Raw genomic sequence first — 14,605 nt, 5'->3', positions numbered from 1 at the left:
TATGTGAATATTTCTTGTCTTAAAAATATCCCCTAATTCCCTCTCTTCATCCTGCCCCATTCCCTCATTACTTTGTAGTGTACAATGAGAAAGCTATTGAAAGAGGTGTGGACATTGGAGCACAGGAGTCAAACCTCCTCCTGGGATGCCCGCTTTCCTTACTGGTGTACTGGTTAGCGTCTTGGCTCCTCCACTGCTGATTCGGCTCCGCACTAAGGTGCCCAGAGACAGCAGATGATGGCACAAACACTTAGGTCCCTGATGGAGTTCCTAGTTCCTAGTATTGGCTGTGCTGGCTAATTGGGGAATGAGCCAGTAGATGGAGGATCTCTCTTTCTACAAACACACACACACACACACACACACACACACACACACACACACACACACACACACACATTTTTCTCTGTATATATCATTCTGCCTTTCAGAGGAAAATGAACATTAAATATTTTTGTTAAGATTTAAAGAATTGTGGCTCTGTGCTAAATTTCCTCTCCTCTCATTGTTTCTTAGGCACACTACTTCTTCCAACACTCTCCCTTGTCAAGTGAACAATGCTCACACTGCAAAATCCAATAATCAAACCTGTATATCATTCTTCCCCAACCTTTGGCCTTCAACACACATGTCCAATCACTTGAACACTTTGCTCTGTAGCACTCACTCACTTAGCCTCTGTGAGGCCTATTTTTAGCTCTCCCCTTACTCACTGATTCCTCCTGCCAAGTCCCCTACACAGGCTCAGTACTTGCTTGTTTCCCCTTCTGTAGTTATTCTTACATTCCAACTCATTCACACGCATGGCTTTAAATGGTATCTGGATGCTGATGACTCACTAAGTTAGGCACAGAACTAGCTTAACAACATCAGACTTATCCAGCAACTTTCCATCTCCTCTTATATTTCTAACAGGCCTCTCAGAGTTCACTTGTGGTAAAAAAAATTCCTTATCCTTTCAACCTCATGTTCTCTATCTCCAGTTTTCCCAATCTCAATAAATGAAAAATGCATTTTCCACATGCTGGATTTAAAATCCTTGGTGTTATTCTCTGGTTGTCCTAACATTCAAGCTGTTGACCAATCCCTCTTGATAATTCTAGAATCAGACCACTTTCAACACCCCCACCTGGTCACTCTTCCTCTCACACAGACATGGAGGTCATCTCTTACCTTACTGCATAGCTCCCCTCTTTGACTTGCTCCATGTTACTGTCTGCCAGAACCATGGAGGTTATTTGCAAGTATAATGATGTCATGCTACTCTTCTCCTTAACAATGCTCACCTCATTCAAAATAGAACCTAAAGTCCTCCCAAAGCTTTAAAGGCAAATAGAATGGCTTTGTCTTACCCTTACCACAACAGCTCTCCTGTCTTAACTGGCTCCAACCACACACTGGCTTTCTAGGCACATGCTGAATCTACTTTGCACAGTCCCACTATCAGGCCTTCAGATCCATTCTTTGGTCTCCTCAGAATGCTCTTTCCCATATAGCTACATGGCTTTATCTTCTCCAATTGTTTTGTGTTAAACTTTCCACATGTTACCTTTTCACATGGTTCTTCAGAAGTAGCTTTTACCCAGCTATACTTGCCTCTCATTACCTAGATTTTGATGATTCCAGGTGCCTGTGACTATCAGGTGCATGTAAGCTCTTTCTGCTTCCTTATCACAGATACCCTCCAGTAGAATGAAAGTTTCTTGAGGTCACAAGCCTTATTTTGCTCACTGTTGAGTCTCTCATGTCCCATATCATGCCAGGAGTTTATCAAAGACTCAGTATACATCTGTTGTTTGTAAAACCTGGCCTGCAAAACACTCATCACAGATACAGCAGGTTGCATATGTTCATCTCTAATGTCTCAGAGGTGAAGTTCATTTGACTAATCTCTTGACCAGTGCGTCTCATGAAAATACTTAACAGTACATTAAGACACACTTGGCTTGTAACTTCATTTTCTGGATTCAATTGATTTAGACAGTTCAGAGCCACAAAGAAACTTTACCCATTAACAGTAATAGAAAGTGAGGCATATGTTAGCACTGAGAAATAGATCATATGAGAAATGAGGGTATCCCCCAGCCTTGAAGATAAAAAGAGATTATCTTTACCCTGGACCTGTTGCAGATGTATTTCTGTATAAGTGTAGCAGATGGAAGACCAAGGTTGATAAGGTGTATGGGCTCCTAGCTAATGCAGACCACAGCCAGGACCTGAACCAGGCCTGCCTCCTCCTGTGTCACACATCATCCACACTTGACTTGCTTTCTTGTATCAGAAAAACTTCTGTTTGGTGATAATAAGGACAGAGACAGCTGTTAATGGACACCTTCCCAGGGACAAATGACTGCCATTTTCTCCTGGAGATTTTGGGCCAAAGGAGAGGAGCTACCCAGGTCCAGGGCTTGGCAGAATGGGATGCTGTACCAATGTGACCTTCTTAACTACATGTGCAGAAGGAATGGATATTACAAATTTTGCTGTACTTGAAAATCTTCTCTAACATATAGGACAAATACAGAAAATACTTTAGTGGACATTATGATCTATAAGTGAGGGCTTTAGGGCATACATGAACTTCTAATTTATGTAATTAAAGGTCCTCAGTTTCTTCAACTATAAACTGGGGGCAGCACCACTGTGATATGAGCATCAAGTAAGGAATGTTAAGACATGCTGTAGAATTAAGGGAATGATGAACAAAGTGAAGAAACAAACAGCAGAATGGAGGAAAATCTGCACACTACACAACAGATAATTAGTCTTGGGCTAATATCCAAGACTCACAAAGAGCTTCAGTGAACAGCAACAGCAAAACAAAAAACCCTGGTAAGAAATGGGTGGGGTTCATGTTCCAGATGCTCCACTTCCCATCTAGCTCCCTGCCTGTAGCCTGCAAAAGCAGTAGAGGATGGTCTAGAACTTTGCAACCCTGCATTCGTGTGGGAAACCTGGAAAAAGCTCCTGGCTTCAGATTAGCTCAGCTCCGACAATTGCAGCCATATGGGGAGTGAACCAGTAGACAGAAGATCTTTCTCTGTCTCTCCTCTCTATAAGTCTGCCCTTCCAAGAAAAATAAATCTTTAAAAAGGGGGTGGAGGATGGCATGGTGACCTAGTGGCTAAAGTCTTCGCCTTGCATGTGCCGGAATCCCATGTGGGCATTAGTTCATGTCCTGACTGCTCTATTTCCCTTGCAGCTCTCTGCCTGTGGCCTGGGAAAGTAGTGGAGGATGGCCCAGGGCCTTGGAACCTTGCATCTGCGTGGGAGACTGGAAGCAGGTTCTTGGCTCCTGGTTTTGGATCGTTCAACTCCAGCCTTGCGACACTTGGGGAGTGAACCAGCGGATGGAAAGATCTTTCTGTCTCTCCTTCTCTCTGTAAATTTGACTTTTCAACAATAAATAAATAAATCTTAAAAAAAAAGAGAGAAAAAAAATGAGGGAAGAAAATTAGCAGGCATTTTTCAAAAGAACATATTCAAATGGCTAATGCACATATAAAAAATGCTCAGGCTCCCTAACTATTAGAGAAATACAAATGCAATCCACATTGAACTTCCACCAAATTACAACAAAATTGGCCTACATTAGGAATCTACTAACAACACCTGCTGGTATGGATGTGGGGAAAGGGGTTAGTACAGCCACTATGGCAGTCAGTGTGGAGAGTGCTAAGAGAGCTGAAAATTGATATACTTACTGTATAACCCAACTATCCCACTGCTGGGAATATATCCAAAGGAAGCGAAATCTGCATATGAGAAAGTGACCTGAAACCCTATATTTGTAGCAGCACAATCCATAATAGCAAAGGCATAGAAACAACCCAGATGTGTGTCAAAAGAGGAGTGGATTTAAAAAAACTATGGCACATATACTCCATGGAATACCAGTTTGCCATTAAAAAGAATGAAATTCTACCACTTGCAACAAAACAGTTCCAACTATAAACCATTATGGTCAGTGAAATAAGTCAACCCCTAAAGGACAACTGTCATATGCTTTCTGTGATATAAGGCAACATTCTTGCAAAATACAAAACAATATATATTTAGTGAATAAGTATATACATATGTACTCATAGATGAACTGTATAAAGAAGACCAGTATACCAGGTATGCATCTCGACTCCTCTAGAATAAAACAAGGACTCCTAATGAAACTGTTAAATACACCTTGGCAATATGATACTAGTATTTCCACCATTACCTATACATACAATGACATGACACACTTAAACAACAGAATGTTGGACCTGTGTCTGTTCCTGAAGGATTTTACTATTATAATAATCTGGGGGAAAATGGTGGCAGGGGAAGAAGGGTAGGAAGGAAGGGAAGGTCGAAGGGATCTCTCCCTACAAAACTGTATCATGGAAAATAATAACATTAAAAATACAAAAAATTCCTTCCTTACATTATTTTTCTATGAAAATCTTAAGGAACTCTTGAAAGCAAATCTTGAAATAAACATTATATTTACATTAAAAAAAAGACATGCTGTAGAAGGATGTTAGTGTTTCATAGTAAGTGAAAATTTCAAAGTGACCTCCTAATTCATAAGGGCTTTCATCCTTCAGTGAAAATTAAGTATAATTTAAGTGTGTTCTAATGGCAATGGCACCCTGTCCCTGATCTCCAACTTTGAATAAATGTCTTCTCCCCACACTCTCTCTCACTTATTCGTATCTATCAAGGTGAAGGTAAATATCACCTCACCCATTAGCGTCTTCTCCAAACATTTTGCATGAAGTAATTCTTGCTCCTTTATTCTTCCTGGGCACTGTATTTCCCTTTCAGGCACATTTTAACAACTTCACTATTGCTAGGCCTGGGTGCATATTGTTGTCCACCTATATCCGTGATGTAATGGGGTGTCAAACCTTCACAGACCCACGTGTCAGTGTAACTCATATTTTTATACCTAGAGAGCTATTTTATCAGATTTTCACAAAACAGTGTGATTGAGCCAGGCCTGGAATTATGTTATGCTGTACATATATCTTAGAGTTTTAGTGAATAAAAGGGTACTTCAAAGAGTTGATGGAAAAGGGGAATGAAAAAATATTTCTTTTGGAACAAAACCTTTCAATACCCATGCAGTTTTTTCATAATATGCATTGTCCATGAACTTTTGAGGATGACTTTTATACATAGGTTTTTTTTTCACCAAAAAAATGTATCTTTCAATTCCACTTTTTCAAAACTTTTAATGTTCCTTTTTCTTTGCAAAAAGAGTAAAATGACCTTAAGAAATTGTTAGCTATTGGACCTTCCTGCAAAAACTGAAGATAGGTAAATTTGGGAACTACCTTTATAAGGTTAATCAGTAGTCTGAGACCAATCAACATTGACCAAATCAATTTAGAGAATGGCTTTGACTTTTTCACCCAGACTCTACAACCACTATTCCTCTTCCATAATTACTACCTGAGTTTTCCTAGTTAAACTAAATCCTCAACCAAGCTCTGGGAAGTAAATTAACAGAACATCATCATTCCTGAAGTATGGCCATTGTCTACTTGCCTGTACCCTGCTGATACTCTCATATGAATTTTTCTTATCCTTCTTATACATGTTAACCACTGGCTTAAATGCCTCAATGTCCTTCTATGACAAGGAAGCTAATGAACAAAACCTGGGATTCATAAAACACAACAGAAACAAACTTTAAGGGCAAAAATCTCATCAACTCTCCAAGATCAGGGACTGATCATGGTGTCTGGCAGACAACAAGGATAAACATCAATTGGATGCATGAATGGATGAAAGGGACATTTGAGAGCCTGTTTTATGGCAATCACTTTGCTGACCACTAACATTTAATTCTCACAATCAACCTAACTACAGGAACCAGTTCAGTTTCCCTGATCCAAAAGTCCAAAATGCAACCAAATTCAAAACTTCTGAGAACAAGCATGATGCCACATGTGGGAAACTCAACACGTGACCTCATGAAGTGGGTCAAAGGGAAGACACAGATAACACTAAAAATGAAGACCATACAAGTAAATATTAAACATCTAAATAATGAAATATCTTAAATGAATACATATATTCAAAGCTTTGGGTGATTGTAACTGATGCCTACTTTCACTGCAAACCACAGAGCTTCCCTTTTCCTTGACAGAAGTATATGATTATCCTTGCCCTTAGTGCTCATGGACCAGGAGCACCTCAGGAAGAAGAAAAAGGAGGACAAGGTGGACACCGAGGGCCTGAGGCTGGGAAAGGAAATGACAGAGATTAAATGCTCATGATAGAAACTTATTAAACAACATAGAGGAAGAGGGATTAGAAAAGACTTAGGAAAGCAAAAGTAAGTGTGTAATTGGTTGTTTAATTATCCCAGTTATCTGCAGAATGATTTTATCATCCAGGAAACATGTACATTACAGATAACCTAAGATAAACTGTATCCCACTTCCCATGAATTTCAGGCCTACATCTTTGATCAGAAGAGAGAGCTCCTTCAGACATTCAACAACTATTCTACTGATATTTCAGACTACTCATATATGCTTTTGCTGAATGCTATGAATGAGTTAAAAGAAAAAAGACTACTGCTAAGCTATTGCCTTTTAGGAGTCTTCTTTATATTTTCACTTCTCCACCTTGAAAATCTCAAACACAGAGAATAGGAGAAGCGATATACTTCACTAATTAAGAACTACGAAGTTTGACATTAAGCTTCTGTAAGACAAATCTAATATTGTCATTGACTTCTTTCTTAGCACTCTTATTTGAAAAATGGAAATAATGACAACACTGTCAGTTAGGGTGTAGGGTAGGAATGGACTAAATTAATGTGTGAACACTGCTTGAAATAATAACTGGTTGTACTAACGGCTCAAAATGTATTAGCTGTCACATGAGCACACTAACTTATAACAAAAACACTCAGTGAAATTTTCCCTGGGTACTTTTCGGGAGCGGGGGCTGAACGGATACAGAATAGCAGGTTCACATATTTGAACTGAAAAGAAAAATATGTGGCTGGGGCAGATCAGGTGCTTTGTGTATGTTTACATAAACAAAAGTGTATCCCTGGAAGGGTACCCAAGCAACTGCTGAAAGAAACGGTGCGGCTGGTTTCTGATAAGAGTGGCGTACTTTTTTCTCTGAACTGCTCTGTGCCTTTCTAGTACATCTCACGTTCATACATTACCACTTAACTACTCGAGTCAAAAAATATTTATTGCACTTAAAAAAATCCTTCGGCTATCAAGCTAGGGTTACACCTGGGAGCAGTTTAGTTATCAGTCTTTTATTTATGTCACACCTAAGCCAATATCCATTTACTAATGCACGCAATCCCAATGCAATGAGCTGGAGAGATGGCAAACACAGATTACTTCCCAATCATTGTCAACTGAAAAGCTAAACTCATGAATGCAGATGACTTCCACCTTAACCAAGGGAATTCATCATATTGATTTTTGCTGGTCTGCCAGGATACTTAACATTTCATAGTCTTTTTCTCTGTCACTATGCCTTCCTAATCAATGCAAATCAATAAACATTTAAAAAAAACATTTCAAATAGGAACTCAGCCATAAAAGAAGATAAAACAATAACTTGGATGATTAGCAAATTAATGTAATTAGTTTGTTAACATGTGATTTCTTATTTTGGTCATTCATATGTAAGTCATATGTTATGCCATATGACTTACTATATATATAAATATAAAAATAATGCTATATATATAAATACAGAAATAATTTGGTTGGAATACAGTGTTCTAGTCAACTAATCAAGTTCAGCAAATCAGTAATGGCTAACTGCTAAGACATTGATTCTTCACTTTATAGAAATTCAGTCTAAATTTCACAGGTAAGGCAACTCATTTTTATTACACTCCTGACAAAATAAAACAGAGTGGATTTCACTTCCAAGAATCTTATAATCTCATTAAGGCTAACACTGTATGTCCTCTGGCAAAAAAGAAAGAAAGAAAACAAATGCCATCTAGACAAACAAACCCAACAACCCAAAACAAACATCTGTTTTGTTTTCTCACATCGTAATAGCCTGGCTATTTCAGATACAAATATTTGTTTTGCTGACAAATGTTTCCAAAAAAGTTGGTTAAAATTGCTTCAGTAAAATAGTTTATTTTTGAGCTGAACAAATTGCAAACTTCTCTAAAGTTTACAAGACATCTGTGAAAATGAGCAAGAATGGCCTACAGATTTTGCAAATGCTTCAGTCAGCAAAAATATAGGCACCAAGATGCATGTTATTGCAAACCTCAATCACAGCATAGAAGGGACCCCAATTTCCTGTATTTTGGGAGATGATGGCCAACAGTTTAGTTTTTCACATCATCATCCTGAGCTGAGACCTCAGCATTCTGCAACTTAGTACCAGAACATTCCTCTGCTTTTCAGGTGCTTCATTCTCCTTTCTTGTGCCTTGGCAGGGATCAAAGAAGCAGAGGGAATAAATAGTTTCCCATGCATATTGAATTCCCTCTTATACTGATTTTCCTCTGTCACTTGAAATTCAATATTGGCAAGATTCCCATCCATCACCTTACCCAGTGAACTGTCTGGGTGCATTTAGCCCATGTGAAGGTAGAGTTCAATGTTAAGGCTTTGGTAAAAATTCAAGTGCACAAAATTCCTGGAAAACTGTTGTTTTGAACTTTCAACAGAATATGTACCATCTTTAAATGGTGAAGAAAAATCTTAAATTTGTGCTGAATAGTTTGCTTTCATTTCATCATAACCCACAATGGTTTTATTTTCATTATTCCTTCACTTTATTTTATCCTGTTTTATATTGTTTTTAAGCCAGGTAATAGGTGAATAGTTCTCTAACAAAATTTAAGCATCAAAGTTTCCTATTAATTGAATGATAACCAATGCTAAGTGAACATTACAGAGCTCATATTCTTTGTTTGGCTCCATATAAAATGGAAACAAATACTACCTAGCTCATGGTTGTGCTGTACAACTGTGTGTGCTAAATGAAGGAAAAGTTTCAACCCAACAATCATGCTCAGCGGTCTTTCATACATGTTACTATTACGATATCTACATCAATTAGTGTGCAATCTTCCAAGCAGTTTTGCACCCCCAAAGAGTTTTCAAGCCAAATGACTGAAATATGGAACAATCAGATTACAAATGAGTATTCACATCTTGATTATGCATATATGAATCATAAGAAAAACTTTTTGAAAAAATGAATATAGTGTTATCTGAGAAAAGTCATTAAAAACTTTCTTTGACACTCCATAGGCTAAATCATTTTCATCACTTTTTGAAAACATTTTTGGTGTATGTCTTAAGCTTTAAGAATTTGGCATAAGCAAATAACAATCACACGTCAGAAGTTAGCAAATCGCATACACAGAAAAACACCGCCATGCTCTCTCTTCCCCACTTCTGTGTATTTTAAACTTAGGAGAAAGTCATATGCCTTCTAAAATTGCTTTTAAAAATAAATAATAATGAGCAAGATCCATCTATTAAAATTTAGGTTTTACTATAAAATGTGGATTTACTATGACTCCTTTTTATAGTCTCAGATTTAACAAGAAAAAGAGTTGATTCAGACAAATATTTCTTTAATAGAGAGAGAAATTTGAGTATACCATTGGCTACCTATTTTTCAGAGACTACACATATTCCCCAGAAGAAAACCATGTACAATTGTTAAGATGTGACTAACCGGCTGATTTTAATAAGTATATGCACTGTATCATCATCAGATTTACAAGAATATTTTCTCCACCAGGATGTATACTAACATAAAACTTATTAAAAGGAAAAAGTTCATTGATTGTGAAAATGAAAAATATGTTCAATTCAATGAAAATAGGCAACCTATCAAATTTTGTGGGAGGCAGCCAAAAAAGAGTGAATTGCATTTATGGCATTGAATGAGCAAAGAAGAAAAACAGAAAAAGAGCTAAAATTAATCCTCTAAGCTTCAACTATAGCAAACAAGACAAATAAAAGTGAGATAAAAATTAAAACATAAGAAGTAATCAGAGAGCTAAATGGCAATTAAAAATAGCAAAATAGAGGAAAATAAATGAAACTGGTACTTTGGAAGTTCATTCAGTTGGCATAATTCTTGCCAGGTTAATCAAGAGAGGACATGCATAAACCATGGTATCATTAGTGACAGATAGCTATCACTAGTGGATACTAAAGGAATAATAAAGCAACATTATAAACAACTCTAAGTCTACAAATTACATAGAAGAGATGAAATATACCAACTCCTTGAAAGACACATTTACCAAAACTCACAGGAGGAGAATTACAAGATAATCTCAACAGGCCTACTAGCTGTCAAAGAAACAATCAGGATACAAAAGAAAATTCCTTTCATCTTGATTAGCAATGTTCTATTGGGAATTTGAAATTAAAAAATATGCCTCGCCTCCATTTATTATAATCTATTTCACCCAGAAGAGAAACAAATACTTAGGTACAATGTAGAACATGTAAACAAAATCTGTATGAGGAAAACTACAATGCTCTGATGAAAGAGATTGACAATCTAAAAACAAATGGAGTGAAAATTCCAGTTTAGGATGGCATAATCCAACATTGTCAAAATGCCTATTCATTCCAACATGATCTATAAATTCAGCTTAATTCCAGTCAAAATCCCAGAAATTTGTCTTGAGGATATGGATAAACTGATTCTAAATCACATATAGAAAGGCAAACTGCTCAGAATAGGTAATCCCACAGTAAAGAACAAAGCTTGATGACTGACATTGACTGACTAGATTTACTTTAAGGGTACAGTAATCCAGACAGTGTTGCATTGGCAAACCAGCAGTCTCTTTAATGAAAGAGACCAGACAGCACCCACATGAAAACAGTCAACCGATTTTCTGCCAAGGAACAAAGAAGAAAATGCATCTTTTTTTTTTTTTATATAAATGATACCGGAACATCTGGACATCAAAATGCAAATATATTTTCATTCAAACTAGACCAGAGACCTACATGGAAATGCAAAACTATGAAACTTCTAGAAAATAACAGGAAAACATCTAGCTGACCTGGAATTTTGCAATGAGATTTAAAAAAATACAATACCAAAGGCAGACTAATAAAAGAAAACAAATTGATAAGGTGGACCTCATTAAAATTAAAAACTTCTCTGCAAAAAACAAAAATTAAGAGATGGAAAATATATGCCGCAGCCTGGGAAAGATATTTGCAAAATACATATCGAATCCACACTTCCATCCAAAATTTAAAGGAAAATCCAACAATATATAAACAACCAATCTGATTTAAAAGTAGGTAAATCATAAGAACAATCACTTTTGTGATGCAAAATGGGCAAACTACCTCCCTGCATATATTAGAATGGCCAAAATTCACAACACTGGCAGAACCAAAAGCTGACAAGGACGCAGAGCAACAACAACACTCATTAACTTTGGATGAAATTGCAAAATAGCACAGACACTTTGGAAGAAAATTTGACAGTTTCTTTCAAAGCAAAATATAGTCTGACCATACAAACTGTAAATTTCAAGAGTTTAAACTCAAGGCTGCACACAAAGTTTTACAGCAATATCATTTATACATTGAAACCCAGAAACAACCAAGATGTCTTTGAACCCAATATATATATCAAAATCTTGCTGTGTGACAATATAATACCTTGCTGTTTTTCTCAAGGCAGATCAATTTTAGCATATTTCCAGGTATTGTAAATTCTATTTAATTATGATCATCTGTGCATGACTAAAAAAAACCATCATTTTAAAAAACTGAGTGAAGACACTGTTTTAGTTTTCAAAATAAACCACAGATTTGGGCTTAAACTCATATTTAAGTTACATAATTTCAACGTACTATGCACCTTTATTCAAAGTAGAATATTGTTTTCAATGTTTAAATGTGAACAGATTAAAATGCTTTTTTAACTTAAGACTCACAGGAAAGTATAGGTTTTCACAAACCTACATGGCAACAATTCGTCAGGTAGTATTAAAAATGCACCCTGATATATTTGTCCTGAAAAAAAATCTTACAAGCTATGTTTTCATGTTCATAGTTCTGTGAACATCGCAAGAACAGATATAGTAAAAGATGAGAGAAAGACCAATGTTTATAGATGTGTTTATACTGAGAAATGTATATGCAATTAAAAGAACTGAACATGTTCATATGTAAGATTAAGTAATGATTAAAATCTAACTTTCCACTGTTTAAGAATAGTATTATACTCAACAGGCTACTAGAAACACTTGAAATTATTTAAACAAAAAGAGACATTCATTATTTTAACTAATTTATATTTATAGCACAGCATTGAAACCATTTCAGAAAGTATCTAAATTTTTGCACATATGATCAAAACTTTTTTCTTTAAAAAGAAAAAGTCTATACGTGTGACTAGTAAGAAAGGAAAGTGAATATCAGAAAATTTAAGTAGACTGAAAGGTATTAACACAGATATAAATAAACAAACTGTGGTGTACATCAGGATGGGATAGTACTCAGCTATAAAAGAGAATGGATTCCCGTCTTTCGCAACAAAATGGATGCAACTACAGACCATTGTGCTTAGTGAAACAAATCAGTCCACCTAAGACAAATATTACATGTTTTCCCTGAGTTTTGGTAACTAATACATGGAATACAAAAACATGGAGTGTATATGAATTAGATTGGCATTTTGAGATTTGGCTATTGTCTACAGATCTTTATTCTAGAGAAAAAAGTAGTTTGCTTACTACATGTTAATTCTTTTGTAGTGTAGGGAAATCATGAGAAGTGAAATTGGGAGGGAGAAGGCGATATGGTAGAAATTATCATTAAGCTCTTAAATCTGTACATTTGAAATGTATGAAACGTTCCCTTTATATATTTTTTTTGAAAAGAAGAAAACCCAAATTATCCTTAAATTTCTGCTTCTCACCATGCAATGCATAAAATGCAAAGCAATGAATATTATTATTTTCTGCCCAGTTCAACTCATTCCTACAAATAATACAATCAAGTACCTAAAATGCAAAGGTACTATTAAAAATAATGGCCAAAATATATCACTTACTTTTAAAGTAAAATCATACAAACATTTTGAAATTTCCAATTTTATATGGGTTTTCATGAGATGTAGATGTGCCCAGTTATCCTCACTGTTGCAGATGGAATCCCTTTTACAGACAACATTCAACGTGGACAATGTCAGCGTTCAGGAACAAAAACACTAGACAGCTAAACAGCAATGCTTTAATCTCCCTCACTGACAAGAGCAACAACAAACTCTTCACAAGTGTTCTATGCTGTACTCTTCACAACCAAAACATCAGGAATTAAATACAACTATGTTGTTTTTAAAAAATTTTGCTATTTCTCATGTAGCTGTCCTCATTTTGAAACTTCCTCTGGTCCCACAAGATTTCCTAACTCAAATGGTCCCTATGGAAACATAAGAGCTCCCTAAATTTGGTACAAGAAATAACCTTTCCTTATGATATCTATGTGAAGTTTATGAAAACAGGGAAGAATATCTTCAAAAATATCTATAATAAGCTCAATATATTCTATAATAAATTTTCCAGCATGATTAAATCAATGTGAAATCTAATCAAAAGACAGAAAAAAACACATTAATATTCATTTCCAAGAGAACTGCATTTTATACATGGGAACTAAATGAAAAATGGAATATTGAATTACATTGGAAAATAAAAATAAATGACATAACATGATCAAAAATAAAAATGTTTACATTCACATATACTATAATAAATCTGTTTTACCATTTAGGATAATCGCCTAGAATTAACGTTCTATGATTATAATGTCATAGAAGTATATTATTTAATTTATGCCCTTTAACACGCCTTATAGCAATAATGTAGGTCTTAACTCTGGCAAAAAAAAAAAAAAAGGCAAGAGGAAGAAAATTCCGACTTTGAGAATAATAACTCTCTTCATAAGCCATGGAAAATGTAACTACCATTTTAGGATGTTATGACAAAAAAAGTGGGAAGTTTGAGAATACAGATAACTTTGGATAAAGACCAAGACAGGAAATAAGCGTACAATACCAAGATTCTCAAAAAGAAAGACCCAATGGAGGAAAAATATCAAAGATAGAATTCTGGAAAACATCCAGAGTTGGAAAGGCTCTCATCTGAAATGGGAACCCAGGGTTGTGCAGAAGGATTAAAAATGTGCACGTTCATAAAGACAGTTAGTGATGACATTCACAGGAATGCCTCAGTGGGAAAGGGAGAACCCAAGGCCTTTGAAGCTCCCGGACGGTTCTAGTTTTCAATGTATTACTGTGATGAAAACCACTAAGTACTTAATGATGGTGGACACTAAATTCTAGACACGGCAACTTATTTTCAGACAATGTGCAGTGTGAACAAGTTATTTAAAAATATGCATTATTTCAGAAAGTTCACAGAAAAAAATGAGTTAAAAATTAAGTTTGTTTTGATGCAAACATTTTTGAAATGTATACATAACTTTTTCACATAACACATTTCTGTGAACTTTTAAAAGATCATAGAATTATAGTTCATAATTGCTTATCTAGAAAGTTGCACACAGCTTGCAAATTGAGATCATATTTATAAATAAATCTCTGTGCT

General features: G+C 35.7%; 1 protein-coding gene across 2 annotated transcripts in view; it reads right to left on the bottom strand.

The window, feature by feature from the left end:
• The window catches only part of EYA1 (EYA transcriptional coactivator and phosphatase 1), a 151,582-nt gene that overhangs the window by 76,071 nt on the left and 60,906 nt on the right, over window positions 1-14,605 (bottom strand). The window lies entirely within an intron of this gene.

The sequence above is a fragment of the Ochotona curzoniae genome, unplaced genomic scaffold, assembly GCF_017591425.1.
Source record: "Ochotona curzoniae isolate NIBS_2020 unplaced genomic scaffold, NIBS_Ocur_1.0 contig_1071, whole genome shotgun sequence".
In the NCBI taxonomy this organism is placed as follows: domain Eukaryota; kingdom Metazoa; phylum Chordata; class Mammalia; order Lagomorpha; family Ochotonidae; genus Ochotona; species Ochotona curzoniae.
This window is presented reverse-complemented; position numbering and strand designations above follow the sequence as displayed.